At 41.0% G+C, this 5,554-nt stretch overlaps 1 protein-coding gene across 1 annotated transcript in view; it reads left to right on the top strand.

Annotated features, from left to right (window-relative positions):
- Positions 1-4,054: 4,054 nt before the first annotated feature.
- The window catches only part of cep170bb (centrosomal protein 170Bb), a 31,489-nt gene continuing 29,989 nt past the window's right edge, over positions 4,055-5,554 (top strand). The window contains exon 1 of the mRNA XM_085770951.1: positions 4,055-4,059. The gene's annotated coding sequence lies outside the window, so the exon portion shown is untranslated. The remainder of the gene's footprint in view (positions 4,060-5,554) is intronic.

Below are 5,554 nucleotides of genomic sequence, written 5' to 3'. Positions count from 1 at the left end.
AGAGAGTCAGTGGTTTTAAAGGTTTTTTGTTGTTGTCAGTGTGTTTGTGTCACGTGAGCCCAGAGGTCAGAAACATCATCACCACCACCACCTTCACATTGACATTTACTTTATTTATTATTTGTTACAAACTCCTGAAATCAACACAAAGTACAAGTAGATAAATAAAATATTATTATTAAAATAAAAGCAGAATAAGAACAGAATAAAATAAGATCAAATAGAAAGAGAATAAATGAAAATGTACTTGGCATTTGGTATACTCAGTATACACAGTTGGAGTTCAGAGTTAAACAGTTGGATAGCAACAGGCAGATTTAGTTTAGTTTAGTTTAGTTTATTTAATTTATCAGGGACAATGTGCAATAACATGAATCATCCACAACAAATGGTTGCAGCAGTTTTAGCTGTAAACTCATGTCCATCTGTAGTCCTGACACATAGCAGACACATCCCATAATCTAAAACCCCTGAGACATGAGATGACACAGATGAACAGTGGACAACACAAAGAGTTTTTTCCCCCTTTGCTTTATTGAAAAAGTACAAAAATAAACAATACTGGCACTTTTCATAGTACATAGTACACAAGTGTCAAGGGAATGCCAGGTGAACATCAACCAACATAAGTGCAACCTATCTCACAATAGGAACATACACATTAGTGCTTCAATAGAATACATTCAGTCAGTAACCCTAACCCTATAGTCAAAAATAAAATAAACATTGATTTCATATTCATTTCAGTGGGAAAAGTCTTTAAGTTAAATTATCATATAGTTTCTGTGCCTTTATTTCTCTTAGGAGTTTTAGTGATTTCATGTACAATTTAAATTCATACATGAACACAATAAATTTGGGGGATGACTTCATAACTCTATTCTAGTGGATGAAAAGTTTTGCTAGACAAAGAATGAAATTGCAACAGAGTTCATCATATTTGTTTTGTAAGATCAAACCGAAAGTGACATCATCACAAGAGATAGCAGCTGGAAATAAAAATAAATAATAATTCTATTTTTTGTTTGATCCATTGTGGATGTCAACCCAGAATGTTTGTGTTATATCACATGGTCAGAAGATACGGTCCGTGGTCTCATGTCATTTTCACAGAATGTGTATGAATTGTCACCGATATTAAAGCGTAGTCGAAGTCATTCTTTAGAAGGATAAATGTTGTTCATCATTTTAAAGACAACACAAAGATGACACCAGGGTTGTTGTTGTTGTTGTCGTCCTGTTTTAACTAGTTAACGTTGCGTCTGGTCTGGTTGTCATGGTGGTGAAGGTTCGCTGACGGTTCAACTCTGAAGCTGCGTTCCGATCCACAGTTTACTTGGACAGAGCCCCCTACTCCCTACTCCCTGCACAGGGAATCTGCCGTAGGAAACTTCATTTAACCGATATTACACCAATCGGAACACCCTGCAACGTCACAGCTGTTTCCGGTCGAGTTCAAAAATAAAGTTTTTAAGTTTCAAAATGTTTCACGCCACTATCACCGTTTAGACAGATCTGAAATTATTTAAGAAACATTACTATTTCTGTGTGCACAAGCAAAGCAGTTTTGTGTTACAATGCGTGGTATTTATTCAGTTTGGGGGTATCAGGATGTGTAGAAAGCATCAGTGGCTCAGCTGACAGGAAAGCTAACGGCTGTTGCTAAGCTAACGGCGGTAGCTAAGCTAACGGCGGTAGCTAAGCTAACGCAGCTAAGCTAACAGGACGTCAGCTGTTAAAACCCTCCCGTTGTGGGACACGACATGAAACTACTCTTGTTAGCTCAATCAGGTTGTAACTAAGATATTCGCCGGAAAAAATATTTTTTCATGGAGCGTTTATTGAGCCACTGAGTTATTAAAGTTAGACAGGTAACCATTAGCCCTACCAATTTACGTAACGCACGTAAACGGACCGCAATGGCTGATGGGTAATATCGGTTGTCAACATCCGGTGAACTGGGCGAAGTGAGGAACCGTTGTTCACTCCCTCCCTGCACAGTTCACAGTTCCCTTCAAACTGCTCCCTGCGGTTTGGAACCACACTTAACATGGCGGCACACCCTGTGTAGTCCACTGCTCAGGGAACTAGAGGGCCATCGGAACGCACCCTAAAGGTCGATCGGAACGCACCCTGAGTTTTACTGTGAAAACCTGAAACGTTTCCTTCCTGTTTGAACTTATGACGTCACAGTGAGAGTGGGGCTCCTTCACAATAAAAGCAGAACATTATTATTATTATTACATCATCAGTGTGTGTGTGTGTGTGTGTGTGTGTGTGTGTGTGTGTGTGTTAATTATGCTGCTGATCATGTTCACCTTATGGGCGTTGTCATGACAACCTGGACCACAGTGAAGAAACGACGCCATCCGGTGTTTGACCGAGGAAAGACACACAGACCTGATAGATACCACCTCCATCTTCATCTTCATCTTCATCTTCATCACCATCATCATCATCACCTTGATTTCACTTTTTTTTTTTTTTTTTTTTTTTTTAACTTTTTTAACAATTATATACAAAACAAAACTGTTGAGCCAGGGGAAGAAAAAATATATAAAAGTATAAATATACAAAGAGTATAGAAGTATCATGTATAAAAAAATGCATTGATGTAAATAAAATCATATTGATTGATTGATTTTCAATAAGATTTGTACATTCAACCAAAACATTTGACAATATAAACAGTGAAAAAATAAATGTGCAATAGATTCATCAAACAAGCCACAGAAATCACAGAGTATTCAATATCAAGCCTGTGCATGTTCTCATTTGTCCAGGTCATAGTCCAGGTCATAGTATTTCAAAGGTGGTTAAATAAATCCAGTTGCTTTCGATTTAATAAAGTTTAAATCTTTCTAATGTTTTTTTTTGTGGATATATTTTGTGTATAATTTTGAAAGATACTTCCTTGATCTTATTTATTTATCACTGATCAACCACATCTTAGTGTGTGTGAACCTGCAGCAGGTCGATCAGCTGAGCATCAGTTCATCCACCGACAGCGGAAGTCACCCTGCCTTCACAATAAGAGCACCAGGCGCGTGTCTTCCCGAGGTCTGAGTTTTTATTAATTTTTTTTTTATTAGTATTACAAATCTCACAAGCAGAAGAAATTTCAATACAAAATACATTTTGAAACTGAGCTAAACATGTCAGCATTTCAATAAAAGTTTAACACAGTAACAGATGGAACAGGAAAGCCATGAAATAAAATAAAAAAAGGCTATAGGCTACTGTATATATATAAATTATAATTGAGGTAAAAAATGAAATAAGTAAATAAAATAAATAGATATTTAATACAAAGAAGGTAAATGAAATAGAAAACAAACAGAAAATTAGGATCATATATAATATATCATACATCACATTAGTTTTCTGGGGTCTGGTGAAGGGAGTCACAAAAAATAGAGAGCTCTTTTAAGAAAATAGAAAAAAATGGGGGTTACATCTAGAGATTTACATTTATGAATGAAGTATTTTGCCAATATTATGAGGTTATTTAAGAGAAATTCCAACTTTGAGTCTTTCAAAGAGACACCAAACCTTATGTTACTGTAGCCTATGTTACTTTTGACAAAGACAGGTTGTTATTCAGAAGACAATGACAAAATGCATCCCAGAATAAAACAGAAACATTACAAGAGAGAAGAAAAGCTGAGGTCTGAGTTCTGGTCTCTAGCTGTTTCCACGAGGAGCAAAAACCTAAAAATGTAAAGCGAAGCGCGTTGGGTTTTTTAATGCAGAGGCTTTTATTTTGAAGGCTGGGTCCGGGCGCTTCCTGCGTCTTTGCGTCTTGACGCAGCGGGTGGCAGCGGGTGCGTCAGGAGGAGACGGCGGAGAGAGAGAGAGAGGGAGGGAGAGAGAGGGAGATGCCATAGCAGCAGCAGCATCATCCTCAGCATCAGCATCATCAGCAGCATCCTGTCGGAACCAGCCGAACAGAACCGAACGGGACCGACTCGACTCTGATGCTTTGTCCGCCTCGCAGCGCGTCAGCCCCGGATTGAGCGGTCGGAGCGGAGCGGAGCAGCATCAGCATCTGGAGCAGAGGTAGAGGAGGGGGGGGGGGGCCGGGCGTGGAGGAGGGGAGAGGACCGGACTGTCTCCATCTCTGTCTGCCTGTCTGTCTGTCTGTCTGTCTGTCTGTCTGCCTGTCTGTCGTCATCCTCCTCCTCCTCCGGAGCTTCTCCCCGGGGGAGGACAGCCTCTCTCCCCGGCTGGAGGCGCCTCTCCTCCGGCCTGCAGCCGCGGAGGAGCCGCTGAAGCCCGGTGGGAAATCTATGACGAGCCGCTAGTTCATCCATCCAGCATCCTCTGTGTGTGTGTGTGTGTGTGTGTGTGTGTGCGCGCGTGTGTGTGTGTGTGTGTGTGTGTGTGTGTGTGTGTGTGAGATCATGGGCGTGGCTCGGTTCAGGTGAAACAGTGATGATGTCATAGATCTCCAAGGACACCGTCAGATTAAAAGAGGCTTCAGAGAGAGTGACAGGTGACGTCACGTGATCGGCGACGAGGGGGAAACGGAAATCAGCTGACGTCACAGATTTGATGGATTAACTGATTATTTATTAAAGGGATAGTTCACCCAAAATTGAAATTTCCCTCATGATCTCCTCCCCCTCATGTGGACTAAGGGCTGGGAGAAGTTTCAGAGTCCTCCGTGGCTTCTCTGAGTTACAGGGGGTCTCGGCGTAGCAGTGCATGTCCATATGACGGTTGCTAATGGATACCAACTGTCTTCGTAACAAAAAGACACACCAAAAAACATCCAGATACCTCCATACTGCTCGTATGTAATGTCCTCTTCCTGGTCTGTCCAATTTCGGACCAGGAAACAAGCTTAAAATATAGACTTAATTAAAGGGACAATCAGGAGTTTTGTTAAAGTGTTTTCTCACTACATTTATGAGCCTCCGCACCGTGAAATTCTTTGACCGGGTCAAGACAGACTCATGTTTTCATTCATCAAGAATTAAAGTCAGAGGTTGGAAGACGATCACATACCGTCGTAGTTCCCACCATAAACGGAGATTCATACGGCGGCGTTATTCTCATGACTCGCCACGAAACCGAAAGTAAAGAAACGCTGGTCGGCTCGCCCAGCATTTCCACCACCACTAATAATAACAAAATAACCATAGAGACAAAACCATAGATTTATCTAAAATGGGCCCTTAAAGCTGTACAGAAAAGAAAATTGAATTTGAGCCCACTCTGGGTCATATAATTAGTGTAATAACTCATCTATCAGACCATGTAGGCCAAACTTTATGCAAAATTCTATTTTTGAGTAAATCCAGGATGAAAGTGTGTTTTGTTTTTTTCATATTGGATAATGCAGGAGCACGGATTATACGTCAGCCTGTACACGATTCATCAGCCACTGATATTGGATCCGTCATCCGTCAATCAAACGTCTGAGACACGCACACACACACGGAGCTCGGTCTCGCCCCAAGCTTTGAATATCCCGCCCGCTCGATAACGACCAATCAAATTAATTTTCCTTACTCGGGTAAACTCGCGTTGCAGCTCGTGACGACTCGGC

The sequence above is a fragment of the Trachurus japonicus genome, chromosome 24 (genome assembly GCF_045865225.1).
Source record: "Trachurus japonicus isolate A0001 chromosome 24, Traja_1.0".
Lineage (NCBI taxonomy): Eukaryota > Metazoa > Chordata > Actinopteri > Carangiformes > Carangidae > Trachurus > Trachurus japonicus.
The sequence above is the reverse complement of the archived record's forward strand: the minus strand, read 5'-3'. Positions and strand labels throughout refer to the sequence as shown.